This window comes from Cricetulus griseus, chromosome 5 (genome assembly GCF_003668045.3).
Source record: "Cricetulus griseus strain 17A/GY chromosome 5, alternate assembly CriGri-PICRH-1.0, whole genome shotgun sequence".
NCBI lineage: Eukaryota > Metazoa > Chordata > Mammalia > Rodentia > Cricetidae > Cricetulus > Cricetulus griseus.
Window position 1 is genome coordinate 85,945,400 of NC_048598.1, and position 16,857 is coordinate 85,962,256.

The following is a 16,857-nucleotide window of genomic DNA, read 5'->3' on the forward strand; positions in this document are numbered from 1 at the left end:
AGAAAGAAAAACATAATAGCATTAATGTGTGTTTCCACATTCTTTGTACATGTGTATTTTTTTAAAACAAGATCAGCACCTCATTCCAAATGATTGTGAAGCGACCAGCTTCCCTTTTGGCAGCCATAATGGCTGAACACGTGCTTCTATGACCTTGTCCTAGACACTAGAAAGTCAGATGCCTGCCTTGTGACAAGGAACCAATCAGAAGTTAGCTGGTGGCGCTATGCTTTACAACCCTGGGTGTGCTTTACAGACAAGCGCATAGCAATGACACACATAGTATAGCAACCACCCTGGGAGGGCCTATGGACCATAACAACCAGTTGACCAATCAACACAGGGCAAGCCCTCCAAGCCTGGAGGCACACCAATCGTGAGCCTGTGAGTACCCCTAGACACTCGCCTTACGCTGTCCTATAAGATCTCTTGGGAGGCCCTAGGAGCCGTCTTTTGCTAGCCATCCGCCATGGCGGGTGGGTGAAAGACCCGAGCTAACATGGGGTTAGCTAGTTAAATTACAATAAAGCCTCGTGCAGTTTGCATCAAGCTCTTGAATCCGCCTGGTGATTGGAGTGACCGAGAACGTGGCCTGGGACCCTGGATACCTGAGTTTTCCAGGGGTCTAACATTTGGGGGCTCGTCCGCGATTTGCGACCACCCTTCACCTGAGTGGATTCGATCTTGGAGGTAAGATGATTCGAGCTCGAAACTTATATGTTCAATGTTATATGTTTGCTTGTTATGTCTCTTGCTGTTTTGTTGGTTGGTGCCATGACTTGAATTTAAATTTGCTGTTTTGTTGGTTTGGTGCCATGACTTGAATTTGATCTGAGCCTGCGCAGAATTTGTAATTTGTATTTGTAATTTGTACTGGTATTTGGAATTCGGACCTCAGGGGGAAACAGACGTATTTCGAGACCCTGAAGTCCCACCCTGGACGAAAGTCTGAGGGTTATTTGAATTGAACCATAGGGTAAGCAGACATGCTGGCCCAGAAATAGACGTATTTCTGGAACCCTTGGTTCCGGCCTGGACGAAAGTTCAAGGGTTGTTTGTAATTTTAGTTTGGGGCACCATTTCTTTGCCGCGGTTTGTGCTGTCTAATGTCTGTCCACGTTTCATATTTGTGTTGTGTGTTTGTTAAGCATCTCTTTCTGTCCCTACTGCCCACGCACATGGCATGCATGGGTCAGGGGTCTTTTCTTGATGCTCTGAGCACGTGGCGCCACCTCAACTGTGATCGGCAGATGCCCAGAGGACAGACTGCTGCGCTGAGGACACCCAGGAGGTACAAACTGAGGCCAAGGACTTGGATCCTCCTCAGTTAGCGATGATTTAGCCGCTGGGTTCTGCCACCCGTCTTCCCGGCGCCATTGCCTTACAAGCGGCGCCAACGGATTGGGTTGGCGTCTGTTCTTTCCTGTCTATTCTGTGTTATCATCATTGGTTTTCAATTCAGGATCCACCACGCCATCCCCTTTCTATCCCCACCTGCGGGTCTGTGAGGCTTGCCAAGTGGGGCTGTTTCTGCCCCAGCTGCCGTCCTGCCTGCCGAGGGTGTTTCCCTGCTCTGAGGGAACATGGCTGCAAGGCCGCTATCTGCCTGGCTGCCCGTCTTTCTGTGCTCCACACACATGGTATGCAGGGGGGCCTCGGGGGTCTTTTTCCCACCCCTGCATTGGCCGAGGGTCTGGGGTTACCAGCAGCACCCCCACCCCAGGTCTCTCTGCCTTGAGCACATGGAGCTGGGATGTATGAACTTATCTGGCCTGATCTGGACTTCTTAAAAAAAACAAAAACAAAACAAAACAAAAAAAACAAAAAACGGCCTTAAAGTTATTAAAAACTGTAAAAGGGACTTTGATAAAAATTTTTATGTTGACTAAGAATGAGGAAAAATGTAGGAGACTTAAACAATAAAGAGGGAAAGGAAAAAAGGAAATTTGTCTAAGAATGTCTAAGAAAGTCAGAGAAATGAACTAAAAGTATATAAAAAAGGTTATAGAGAGTTAAAGCAAGTTGTCAAAGGTCAGAAAAGGCTGTTAAAAAGAAAAAAAATGTAAACTGTGCTATGGTTTCTCATGTCTACAAGTAGTAAATTTTAAAAAAGGTAATATAAATTAAAATTTTAACCATATTAAGCTAATTCTGTTTTTAAAAAGTCCTGTTTATTTCTCAAGTAATTTATGTATACTTGTTTTAAAATGTTCTGTTTCCTGGTATAAACCTAAGTTCTTTTACAAGCAGTTAAGCAAAGGGTGCAAGTTACGGCCATTTTGTAACCAGCCACATGGCAAACTGGTGACATGGCTGACTGGTAGCCATTTTGCTAAAGTTAAAAAAAGGATACTTAAACCGCCATCTTGACTAAAGGTAACCACATGGAAATTAGAGGTACCATCTTAGAAACAAGTTTTTCAATTAAGATTTAAAATGTTAACGCTTCTATATATTACAAAAAGACTTTAAGGGAATTTAAATTTCTTTTTAAAACCAGTTTTTTAAAAATGTTTGTTTTTATTAATGTTTGTACTTAAAGAGCTTCAATTTAGAATCATTTTTAAGCCAAGCCTGACAATATAAAGTTCTTGTTTTATAAAAGCTGCTAATCTATTATAAGATGTTATAGTTTATGTTTTCAGAAGTTAAGTTTAGGGCGTAGATGGCACACGCCTTTAAGTTCAGGGTGTAGGTGGCACACACCTTTAAGTTTAGAACATTGGTGGCACACGCCTTTAATCCCACCACTCGGGAGGCAGAGGCGGATGGATCTTTATGAGTTCAAGGCCTGCCTGGTCCGCCAAATCGAATTCCAGGACAGGCTCCAAAGTCACCAAAAAACCCTGTCTCATTTGAGCAAGCAGCTAAAATATGTACATGTAGGTACTGTTTAAGGACTATAAGGTAACCCTATGCAGTCTTAAATTCAGCTGTGCTAAGTTTCAAATATTTTACTAAGTTAAAACCAGTTACAGTCAGGCTGAAAATTAATTACAGAAATAAGACCTTACCTAGCCACCTGTATGCTTCTTGTGTGCTTACGGCAAGTAACTAAAACAGACAAACAGACCTCTAATGCTTCAGAGATCTTCAGAATATGGCATTTAAGTTGTTATCTTTAAAGTTTATAATGTCAGACAGACTGCCAGATCCTGACAGTGACCCAAAGTCTCCAAAGAAGATTTTGAGGCACCTCAGTTCCTGCACCTGGACCAGTGAGCGAGATGCTCAGATGTGCCACCTACCAGGACCTAGCTGAGACTGTGGACAAAGCTGCTGGACACTGGAAAATTGATTGCACCCCCTTTGCCTAGACAAAACAAGGTCAGTCTTTTCCATGTCCCTCTTCCACAGAGAGGGAAAAAAACCTCTCACCTTATAGGCCTGGCGAAGATTGCTGTTCTTTGAGACAGCTGTCTCCAATGGTAATGGAGAAACTTGGGTTTGGCTAACTGTATATGGACTGGCTTTTAACTGGCTTCTGTCACTTTTTAGTAGATTCGGATAAAATATACCCTTCTCAGATCTCTGAAATATTACTGGTTGTCAGCTTGACAGCATCAGCCAGTCAGATCCACTATAGACTAGTCAGTATGTTAGCTGATAAAATAGTGACTATCTACTGTTCAGGCACAAGCTCAAGGTTTTTAAGTTTATTTTGGTTGTCATCTAAATACAAACTTAAAGGGCTTTTCATCAGGCCAAAGGCACCTCTTTCCAGTCCATACCTGGCTCTCTGGACAGAAGAAAAATGTACATGCTTATAGCCCAAATCTGTAGTTTTTGCTAGGATTCAAAGTTATAAATATGTTCCTGCTGTTTGAACAGATATCCAGATATCTGCTTTTTCTGTACTGTGGGCTTCAGTAAATAAGTTTTAACCTCTGTTCCTAGTTTAAACATGTCTTAAACAGGTTTCTGCTTCTGGCAGACATCTGAGTATCAGTTGCTGACTACAGGCTGTTCTAAGTAGACTGCGAGCCATGGACTTGCTGTGGATGTGAACCAGTCCAGCTGATGTGGACAACCCCTGTCTCTGCAACAGAGTCTACCAAAAGCCCCTGATGGATTCCCCATTGCCTAAATTCCTTTTTTTGCTTTTGACTAGCATTTCAACCATCTGGGGTCCCTAACTTCATCCCAAAGTCAGCAGGAAGCAGTTTGGAAAAGAATTCGACGCCCATTTTCCCTGGTTAAAATGCTAAGTCAGGAAGGGACTCCCTTGCATGGGGATGCCAATATCTCTCACTCCCTGATGGGGGCGCTAGAGAGACAGCAATTCCATGATTGGAATTTCCAAAAAAAGAAAATGGGGGAATGAAGGGACCAGCTTCCCTTTTGGCAGCCATAATGGCCAAACACGTGCTTCTATGACCTTGTCCTAGACACTAGAAAGTCAGAGCCTGCCTTGTGACAAGGAACCAATCAGAAGTTAGCTGGTGGCGCTATGCTTTACAACCCTGGGTGTGCTTTACAGACAAGCGCATAGCAATGACACACAAAGTATAGCAACCACCCTGGGAGGGCCTATGGGCCATAACAACCAGTTGACCAATCAACACAGAGCAAGCCCTCCAAGCCTGGAGGCACACCAATCGTGAGCCTGTGAGTACCCCTAGACACTCGCCTTACGCTGTCCTATAAGATCTCTTGGGAGGCCCTAGGAGCCGTCTTTTGCTAGCCATCCGCCATGGCAGGTGGGTGAAAGACCCGAGCTAACATGGGGTTAGCTAGTTAAATTACAATAAAGCCTCGTGCAGTTTGCATCAAGCTCTTGAATCCGCCTGGTGATTGGAGTGACTGAGAACGTGGCCTGGGACCCCGGATACCTGAGTTTTCCGGGGGGTCTAACAATTGTTCTTATTCTTTCCTTATTCAAATGATGTTTTTCTTTGTATCTGGGTTAATTTCACAGGTCACATTGCTTTTGTTAAAAATATCACTGGCATATGCAATTCTATCACAGGGGGAAAAAGATAACAGAAGATAGCAGAAAAATGGCTTATTCCTCAATGCTGACCAGACATTAACTGGACATATATGAAGAGCTGACAGTGGTGTGGAAAGTGCCATGAATGGCGTGCCTGTCTCTGAGCAGCCTGTATGCTGGTTGGAAAGGTGAGATGCACATTTGAAACGATGAGCAAATCCAAGGCAGTACAGGAAAATGATGGACAGGTGATCTTGCTCTTACAAGCAATGAGAAGAGAAAGGCTAAGTCAGAAAAGAATGATTCTAGTTGGCCAAGAAAAACAAAAGACTGTCCTAGCCAAGAGCAGCAGTATATAAAGCATGGGTAGAAAAGCTCAAAGGACAGGTGAATGTGTCTGTTTGACTTCAGTGCTGATGAATAACTGGACATTAAGGCTACAGAACTGATGGGTTGGGCCACAACAAGGAGCAACACAAATAGCTTGGTACAAAGTTCCTGTTACGAAGGAACTCACCACTTCGCTGACTCACATCCAAAGAATAAAGGCAAGGGACAGCCATGGACAAGCAGTATTTTGTGATGTTAATAGAGCACTGGGAAGGCAGGGCATCTAAGGCCTCTCAACCTTGTAAACACTTAGCTCCTGAGAAGTCACAACTATCTTGGTGAGTGAGATTGTGAAGCTGAAAGCTTTCAAAGACAACACAGATTGTAAGAGAAGCCCAATATGTCAAGCTTAGGAAATACTTTGCTAGGATTCTCTATTCATATGTCACCCATTTACAAAAGCAACCCAATTTCAGAGCTGTCTTAGATGCCGAGGCATAAAGAGCAGAAGATAGTAGGTTCTACTTGGCAAAGAGATGGACTCTTAATTTTCCCCCAAAGCAAAAAGTGTTATAAGGATTTGCATATAGTCTACTGCAGGGGGCAGTCACAGGAAGAAATGTTTCTAATATTTCAGAAGTACCACCACAGTGTACCTTAATATGAGAATAAAAATAGATAAGATTTCTGGAGTCAGATAGATAGCTTACTTAAGGTACTTACCGCACATACCTGGTAATTTTCGTTTGATGCCTGGAGCTCATGTAAAGAGAGCCAAGTTCACAAAGCTGCCCTCTAAACACATACACACACACACACACACACACACACACACACACACACACACACACACACGCACATACACCACTGCCCACATGTGCACACACACAAAGCTGTCCTCTAACTTTTACACACACACATACACACACATGCATGCACACACAAAACTGCCCTTTAACTTACACATCTACACACTCCATTGCCCACAGAGGTTGACAGAGGTGGGGAGAAAGCAGAGGATGAGTGAAAAACACAGTGGGCCTGATACAGTCTGGAGAAGTGCCATCAGGTGGCACATGGAGGGAAGACAGTCAAGACTACACCAGGCAGCCAGTGAATTCCTTCTGGACTTTTAACTAGGCTCTGACAACTCACCTATTTTCTCACTTATTTTTCCTTTAAAATGATTAAATGTTTAATCTGTAATTGGCAAACACAGTAAAATGTTTGTTTTGGCCCATGGGGGCAGAAAGCTTCATTCAACAAAGAAAAGAAAATACTCTGAAAATGCTTTGCAATCTAATTAGCAAATGACTTCACTTTGCACAGCCACTTTCTGAGGCTTCCCAGTCTGTCCTCCACCCAGGCCCAACCCACACTATGTGGTTTAGTGTTTTATGTTACCAAAGGGTTCTTGTATATAAATGTTTCCTTTCAAATACAAATAACTCTGACATGGCTTAGATATTTAGTTTTCAATTAGCAGCAACCTTACAGTAAAGAATGGCCTGCCTTCTGCTCCTGACCTTCTGCAAATGGTGATTTCCCAAAGGAATCTGGCATCTATGTGGGGGAAAGAATCGAGAGTGGGAAAAGTTCCAAAATGTTCTGCTTTCCATACCCCACTTTAGGTACTTCCTAAGCCCATACAACCAGAAAGCAACACATGTTTACTGGGCATGCTAGTACATGCTTTTAACACAATAACTGGGAGGAAGAGGCAGGCAGATCACCATGCAGAGCCAGCCTACTCAACAAGGAGAGTTCCAAGGCTTGATCCCTGAGATGTGCACGGTGGAAGGAGAGAGCCAACTTCCACAACTTATCCTCTGACTTCCATACATGTGCTGAGTCATGCATGTACCCAACCCCCCCCACACCAAATAAATAAATGTAACTTAAAAAATTTTAAAGCAATGCAATTGCTAAATATGGCAATTTATAAAGTGTATTTTAATTAGATGACATTCATCATAAAGCAATAACCAATGTAATTTCATACTCTTCTAGTGGAAAGTCTGTAAGAAGGAAGTTGGATTACAGTTACATTTACATATATGTACATGTGTATGCACACATACATATAAGCACTAAGCAAATATACACTTGCAGGTTTATTTTGATAGTTGTTGAGGACAAGGAACAACAAAATGTTGTTAAGAAAAGTTTGTTTAATCTGTGTCAGCACAGGGGATGCATGGCATTTACCCTTCCCATGGCAACCCCTGGCCACTATCTTCTTGTCTATGACACTGAAATGACATTGAGAGCATGCAAGACGGGAGTTAAGAACATGTTCTGGAATCTAGCATACCTCAATGTAGAGTCAAGTACTATCACGTACTAGTGTGGGTCTTAGGGTAAGTTTTTATTTACCTGTGAACTTAAGTGAGATACAAACATAAAGCACAGTGCCTACCACACGGAAAGTGGTCAGCTATTACACTCTAATAGGTACAATCACTAGGACTTAAAGCCTCTATGAACAAGCATATTCTCTCTTCTTTCCAGTGTCGTCTGTCTCAGCAGGAAACAGGAAACAGAGCCTTGCAGATAGCAAGCATACTCCATGTGCTCACAGAGGCCCACCCTTCACTCTCCATGCAAATAAGCAAAAAGGAGAAAGGGATGCTTAAGATTCTCTGGGCCAACTGACACTGCTCTCACACTTTATTCTCCAGGCCCAGGGCTCCAATTCATGTTCTGTTCACTCCACTGCTATTATACCAAGGATTTTTGCTTTCTCTTACATGTTGTTCCAAATCTTGCCTTCAGAGTAGGTACATGTGCATGCAGAGATAGAGAGAGGGAAAGAGAGAGAAAGAGAGAGAAGGAGAGAGAGAGAGAGAGAGAGAGAGAGAGAGAGAGAGAGAGAGAGAGAGAGAATACAGTATCTAGTAAGTTTGAAAATGTAGACATTTTTTGAAAGGCACCTTTTACATTCTCAGAGTTCGGTGATGGTCAAAGTTATCAAATTCTTTGCTTGATCTTAACTGGCTCTTTCTCTTTCTCTTGCCCATTCACACTGGTAGCTACAACATAACAGCTGTACTTACATAAGCCCTCGGTTCAGATCATCGTGAGTTTCTCCATTCAAATATATCAAATATAAACAGACAAGACATTTGGAGTTAAACTGAAAAAATAATCCTTCCTTTGGGTTAATGAGAGAGGAATAAGAACAGTAGATACTTGCAAAGCTAAAACATACACACTGTCAGGTCTGATGAACAAAACAAAACAAAAAATGTGTCTGAAGGTAAAATGTTGAGTTTAATTTTATTTACTGGGTGGATCTACGCACATTAACTGAGATTGATACATCAAAATCTTAAGAAGAAACACTGATACCTAATAAGTCACCAATAGAAATGTAAAGTGACCACTTGGGACCAGGCCAACACAGACACACGCCTGGGCCTTAGAAGTGATTCTGCAGTCCCTACATTCTGGGGCTCACTTACTAGTCTTTACCCAACCTCGAATGCCCTGGGCTGCCAATTTTAAGTTAAAATGGCAGCTGCACATCCCTTCAGCAGCACCAGCCACACCATGAGGCAAGGACACAGGACCACCGAGGTAATGGTAATGGCTGCTTGCATGAATATCATTCCTTTCAGTGCCGGGCAATAAAGGAATAGATTTCCCAAAAATAAGAATAGAAGGTAAATAGTGTGGTAGCTATGTCCAAAAAGCTCTTGAACAGTGCATTTTCACTATTTGGAATTGCAATTAATTCATAATGAATGGATGCATGGCATTCAAATGTCAATCCCCTATTCCTTGCTCTTATCAAAATACATATGAAATATAATCTCCATATTTCATCTAAAATTTCATTTAAATGGTTCATCACCTTTTTGCCAATAATAAGTGTTATTTGAAACAAAATTTTTGAGATTCCACCTAAGTGTTTTAGACAGCTGGGAAGGAGATTTTTCTCTGGAATACTGAAGACAGTCTCCCTTAGTAATAACTCTTTCCCAGCTTAGGAAGAAGGCTTTACAGTGATGCCCACACAAAGACAAAGGAGACGCCACACTAGAGATTTAAGGAAAACTAATTTCAGTCTTTACCAAAAATGAAAATGAAGGGCTGTAAATATATAAAGAGCTAACAGGAACCATTTCCCCTGCCAGTCCTTCTGGGGTTTACATCCAACCTAGAGCAAGGAGCTGTAGCTTGGTCTGGTGTCTCCACCCACACCAGCTGGAAAAGCATTTCCAGCTCACTTGGAGGCTCATGGGCTGGGGTGAGTCTGCAGGAGCGGAGGGTGCAGCTTCTGCTAACTGAATCAAGCCCTTCCTGACTCCCTGCTGTCTCTATGGGGGAGTAAAAGAAGGGTACCCTTAGACTCTTTGGTTGGGATTCTGAACACAGCACCTGAGCTCGGGGAGTCTCCCTTTCCTGCAGGTAGTGGACAGGTGTAGAAGTCAGCTAAACAGGCTGGCTCTCCTTTTGGTATGATACTTCCTGAAAGACTGCTCTCAAAGCAATTGAATATACTTGGAATTTGAACCATCAATCTTGTAGAGAGGTTTCGTGTTCATAGTGAATGACTTTTCAGGTCACAGAGGGAACCATTAAAGAAACTATGGAAAGCCACTAAGAGTTCACCCTTTTCTTTTTAACCGTAACATGTACCTGGGAGAAGGTTTAGAAAGAGCTGTGTTTGTTCCTATTTCAAAAGAAGAGTAAGATTTCAAATATTCCGAAACCTAATTGCTCTCTACTGGCAAATTAACACAATAAAACAATCCTAATATCCAAAGTACCCTAGATCTGGTCCAAGACCATCAAGACATACAATGTGCCAAATAAACTTCTTTTGACCAACTTAACTTTTTGAGTGCCTATTATTAGTATCTGAAAAGATATTATTAGGTAAGTACAAAAGTGATTGTGGCACGCCTTTAATCCCAGTACTTGAGACAGAGGCAGGCCGATCTCTATGAGTTTGAGACCAGCCTAGTCTACAGAGCAAGTTCCAGGGCAGGCTCCAAAGCTACAGAGAAACCCTGTCTCAAAAAAGAAACAAAAAAGTGATTGTCAATTTTACAGTGTTAAAATTTGCTGGGTGACACAGAAATACATTCTTAATAACTGTCCTTATACATCATTTTAATGTACATTTCTTGATTTTTAAAACCAATAACTTATTAATTTATATTTGTTTTATGTTTATTTTATAGTGTGGAAAAATGTTAGACAAAAAGCAAATTTGAGTGGTTTTCTTATTAGAATTAAAAATAATAGTAAAGTAGTAGAAACAACTCTCATTGTCAACAGCAAACTTAGCCTAGAAACTGCTAAGGGACAGTGAGTGATGGTTCTAGAAATTCTGCAAAGGAATGAGAGCCTTAAAGATAAGGAACATGCTGCAATCATGGAAGCTGATTCACAACTACATGAAAAATTGTCAAAGAACTCAACATGGACCATTGTGGTGATATTTTGTTTATGATCTAATAAAGCTTGCCTGAAGATCAGAGTGCAGAGCTAAGCCACTAGTTAGCCACAGAGGACATGCAATGGTGGCCACACCCTTAATCCCAGCATTTGGAAGACAGAGGCAGATGGATCTCTGTGAGTTTGAGGCCAACCTGGGCTACATGACAGTGAATCAGTCTAAAAGAGAAACAGAGCTCACACCTTTGATCCTGGCACTTGGGATGACATGCCTTTAAACCCAGCATCAGAGAGGAATATAAGGGAGTCTGAGGTTTGGTGGAGACAGAATGCAGTCTGAGGATTCACAGAGACAGGATCACCCATTGATCTGAAGTAGAGGTAAGAGCTAGTGGCTGGCCGCTTTGCTTCTCTGATCTTCAGCATTAACCCCAATATCTGGCTCTGGGTTTTTATTATTCGTGCTACAGATCATCCAATATTTGTCTGGCATTAGAAAGAAATTGGAAATGTAAGATCTCAGGAAGTGAATGCTATATGAGCTGGCCAAAAATTAGAAAGAAATAGAGTAATGCTGTTATTTTGTACAAGAACAATGAATCTGTGATGAAAAGTGAAAAGTGGAATGTATATGACAACCAGTGACATCCAGCCCTGTGGATGGCCTACGATGTTATTCAAAGCGCTTAAACAAGCAAAACATGCACAGAAAAGGTCATGATCACTGATGGGCAGTCTGGTCCACAATAGCATGCTGCATCCCAGTGAAACCCCTACATTGGGAAGTATGTCAAAGAGTAGAGGACTATTGCAGCCAGCATGGTCCACAGAAAGGGCCCGATTCTTCTACAACCACCCCTGACCACATACAATACCAGTGCTTCAAAGATAGAATAAATTGGCTACAAGTTTTGCCTCATCTACCATATTCATCTGACTTCTTGCCAACCAACCACCACTTCTTCAAGCATCTCAACAACTTTTTACACTTTCATAGCCAGCAGGATGCAAAAAGTGCTTTCCAAGAGCTCATCAGATCCTGAAGCCAAGATTTTGATGCTATAGGATAAGCAAACATACTGTCTTTTGTGATCGTGATAGTTCCTATTTTGATTAATAAGCCTAGTTGTAATGACTTAAAACTCAGTCTGAAACTAAAAATCCTTTTACACCAAACTAATAAAATTAATGAAACTTGTGAGCTGAGTGGTCCATACAATGACAGTTAATTATTTCTGAATGTAAACAGCTTGATTAATTTCCCTTAGGACAAGAATTTGTTATGTTTCTGAAAGAGTTCAACACCTATGCAGAAATCCAAGGAAAGCAAAAGACTGGAGGCAGGCAGGTAATCTAGGTTCTCTCTCTCTCTCTCTCTCTCTCTCTCTCTCTCTCTCTCTCTCTCTCTCTCTCTCTCTCTCTCTCTCTCTCTCTCTCTCAGCACCAGGATCACAGTGGCACATGGCAACGCCCAGGATCAGACCCAGCTCCTCAAGCTCATGTGGCAGCCAGCACTGTACTGACTAAGCCATCTCCCCAGCCCCCTGTCCTATTTTTAGTATCCAGATAAGCCTTCAAACAGCTCTATGTGAATATATGTGTTTTTCACTATAGACAGACTAGTGGGAACATGTACAGAACAATGAGTTACCAAATAAATATAACCACAACCAAATAAAATGCCTTGTGCCAGTTTCCTCCTGTTGTGATCATGGGCGTGGAATCCTTAAGAAGCCATTTATCCCACTAATTCCAATGGCTGGAACTCACATTTGTAGATCTCATTCACAATAAACTGGCAGACTAAATATATTTCCTTCCCTTCAAACTAGTGTTAAAAACAAGCCTAAAGCTTTATAATGCACTCCCCTTAAGGAAAGCAAATTAGTCACAGGACTTTGACCCAAGTCGCTCACCAATCTATAGACTTTGTAGCCCAAGCCGGTAACCAGTGGTTTATAAAGATCATATATCAAAATGGGACAGGTTACACACAGGATGTGGCAATGTCCCCTGCTGTCCTCTGTCATCATTAATCACCTCAGATCAAATCATCTAGCCATTCAAAGTACTGTATTCATTCATGTACATAAACATATTTTCAAAAGGCTCAAGAATAGAAAAAATTAACCTTTATAAAGTGGCAAGTATGGATGCACACAAGTTCGTACATTAGCAGAACTTTAAGGGCTCAAGAAAAAGACAATACACACACATTTAAGTGACTATTTTAGTGAAGAGAAACAACTACAAGGCTTCTTTGGATGATAATTGAAACATGCAAGTTAAAATATTAATATCTGTACTAGTTGGTACAGATATTAATTTGGGGAAGTTATGGGGACCCAGGAAAGTTATATAATGTCCCCTCACATCCTTATTATCTGTAAAAGAATATTAGAAATAATTTCTAAAGTTCCCTCCAATAAAAAATTCCTATAAATCAGTGGGCATTTAAACATTCCAGTTGGATTACTATCTTTTTGTTTTTTAAATCTTAACATATCTTTAGGATCTGTTTTGACTTGTTCCATTGCTTAATCTCATAACAATATTGATGCTGATAATAAAATTTTTATGCCTAACCCTAACCACACTCAATCTTTCTACAGTCAGAGCCATTTTCTTTAGTTTGGGCCTCTGTCAGAGTTGGAAACAAATGACCAGTGTTTTCTACACAGGAAAGCCCTTCATTAACTCTATTGGAATCCTGTCATTAAAGCACACTTCACTGTTCCCAAGGCCACAACTCCATGACCTTTACTCATCTAGGTTCTCTAGAATCTGGTAATTATTTTGTCTGTACAGAGAGCTAAATGAATCTGCCTGACAATACCAACTACAGGCTGGTACTCCTGCTGGAAGCAACTGGAGCATTCTCTTAATATGATTATTGTCCTGCAGAGACTGCACTTTGTTTTTTGCTAAAGCTAATTAATGCCCCCAAATAACCTCCCTTTTATTTCCTAGCAACAATTCAAACTGAAATCATGAAGAATGAATCTTTAAAAACCAACTACATAGAAAGGCTTGAAAAGTTCCAAAAAGCTGCACTATTTTGGCCTAGAAAAATAGTACAAAATAGGAAAGAATATTGAAATGTGAGCAACAGACTCATCTCCAGGAAAATGTCTTTCTGAATTAAGTAAACTGAGTCACATCCCAACAGACCTATAGTATCATTAACGGACTACTAGCTCTTTATAAACATCCCAGGAAAAGCTTTACATTGTTTTTGTTTGCACCCAAACCCATACTTACACTACAGTAGTGCAACAGTCAAAAAATACTTCCTTTGGTATAATTACTCTTTTGCAGCAATTAAATTTTGTTTTTCTGGTTCTACATGCCAGGGAAATAAATTTATTTATGCCTAAAAAACTAGTGCCCAGAGTTTAGTTAGAAGAAGACAAACAGCTTAATAAAAAACCGAGTCAAGCTCTGAACAGACACTTCAGCAAAGGAGACAGGAAGTGCATACATGTGAAGATGCTCAACATGTCCAGTTATTTGGGAAATTCAAAGTACATTACAAAGTGGTATGAAAATGTGTTTGTGTAACACAATGTCAACAGGATGAGTAAACACTACTGAGTATAATATGAATTATTAATATATTCAATAATAATTATCTACCACTACACACTCAGTAGAAATACTAAATGAAAATGGCTGAGCTTACTGAGGCTAGAGAGATGGCTCAGTGGTTAAGAGCACTGTCTGCTCTTGCAGAGGACCCTGATTGGGTTTTCAGTGCTAACATGACAGCTTGCAATCATCTGTAACTCCAGTCCTTGGAATCTATCCCTTCTAGTCTAGGCATACATGTGATATGATACATACAAGCTGGGAAAACACTCATATATATGGAATAAAAGAAATAGATCTTAAAAAGCAAAGAAAACAAACAAAAACAAAAACCTGGGTATGTGAGGTGTGTGCCTGACCACTCTTATACTTGGCTGGTGGAATGTGAAATGGTTCAGGAACTATGGAAAACAAGTTTTCAGTTTCTTAAAATGCTAAAGCAACCACACCACCCTCCCATCTCACTCCATGTATTTAATCTAGGGAAACGAAAGCGAATATCTATACAAAGACATGTGCATGAATGAAAGTTCTTAGCAACTTATCTGAAAGAGCTAAATTTTTATATAAAACAAATGTCTATTGACAGTTAAAGAAGTAAACAAACTGGTGGATCAGTATAAGAGAATCCAGTTTACTATACATAACAACATGGCTGAATCTCAAAATATGAAGGTGAAATGTCAGATAAAATAGAATGTATGTAGTATACTTCCCATTTTATAAAATTCTAGAGAGTGTAAATTAATCTACAGTGACAGAGAACAAAGCAGCCACTGACATGTTCGCAGGAGGGGTGTTGGGTAAGGGTTCCAAAGGATGACAGACATGTGCACTATCTTTATAGTAGTGGTAGCTTTAAGGCATACAAACTTATCAAATTCATACTTTGAACATGTGTAGTTTACATCAGTCAGATCTTAAGTTGGTTTTAAATAATATCTTTTCAATAGCCTTTAATCCCAACATTTAGTAGGCAGAGGCAGGCAGATTTCTGCTAGTTCCAGATCATTCTGGGTTAGTTCCAGGACAGCCAGTTACATACTACAACTCTAAAATAACAAACAAGCAAGAAAAAAAAAGAATATCTTCTCATATACATTAGAAAAGTGACATTATAATCCTGTCTTGTCTTCCCTTCTCCTACTTGTTTTTTTTTTTTTCCCTCCCAGATTAAACAAGCCCAGTCAATTTTCTAACTTTTGGACCAGAAGTAACTTTTACTTGTGATCACTTAAAAAAATAAAATCAACATTAAAGGCTAACAATCAAGAACGAGGATTATGTTCTCAGTCTTCACAGAGAAGGAGCTCAGCAACATCAACTGCCCAAATTCACCAAGAAAGGGAACAGACCTTCGAAGGCTCAAAGTTAGACTGTCTAGCTTTACTCTCCAGCCTGTCCCAACTGCAGAGCAAGTGTGCCTCAGCTCTGAGTATTTGGTTTCTGAGACAGGGTCTTAAACTTGTCTTAGCCTCAAACTTGTGAACGACCTGTCTTAATCTCCCAATACTGGCATTATAGTTACATGTCACCCTACAGTATCTAAGGTATTTTTTACAATCTCAGAACTGAATAATAATTATACAAATCAATTAAAGTGTTACTTTTAAATACATGTTATAAAACTATTCAATTAAGAGTTGTCGACTTTGTTAGGACAGCTATAATAAACTCATCAGTAGTTTGGATAATTTTCCATGTGACTATTAAGGTAAAACAGATGTTTCTCTGAACCTTGAGTGAAACATTCAAAAACTCAACTTGTACCATAGTGAAAAAACAATTTTCAGTTCCTAATAATTCAAATCATCCTAAAATATGGGAAAATAGAACCCAGACCAGCATCCTATTAATACATTCTAAATGAATACACAATGCAGATTTCCTTGCAAAGTTGAAAGATGAAACAAAATTGATTGCACATGTGCATGGCCTGGCATCAATAAAAAGTATACTAGTGTTACAAGTGTACAATCTCAGTGGGGGTTCTTTGTTCAGAAGAACACTGCATCCCTTCATCACTGAAGCGTTGTAGTACTTAATTGGGATACTGCTAATTATCAGGGCATCCTATTACCCACAAGCCCTTTCCTCACTGTGACCTTGGTTTAATACATTAATTTCATGGTGATTGTGTTTTAAGATAGGGACATGTCAATAAAGAATACTGGCCATAACCTCCAAAATATCCATGTTTCTAAGCCCATAGAGGCATACAGGCATGCACACACATCCCTGCTAATTCCCACCTCTAGTTTCAATAAAGACATATTTTCTACTCTAAGCATAAGTAGCAAAAATAAGTCTTCACAGAATACATACAATGAATGAAACAACAAATAAGAAATTTCTTAAATGTCAATCTTTATTTCCACTACAGATCAATTAATAAAAGCAGCTTCAATGCAGTATCATTTATTTGCTAGCTTTCCTCTTTGTTTATCAAAAATAAATAAAAATAGTGTAGCAAGTTCAAGTCATCCTTCAATTCTCCCAAAAACATAACCTTTAACCCCAGATTAAAAACAAACTACTGTGAAACCCAATACTGCTTAGCTTTGGGTACAAATGCCTAATAAATATAACATTTCAAA

The 16,857-nt window shown here is 40.2% G+C and overlaps 1 protein-coding gene across 6 annotated transcripts in view; it reads right to left on the bottom strand.

Annotated features, from left to right (window-relative positions):
- Window positions 1-16,857, bottom strand: part of Thada (THADA armadillo repeat containing) — a 293,342-nt gene that overhangs the window by 129,746 nt on the left and 146,739 nt on the right. The window lies entirely within an intron of this gene.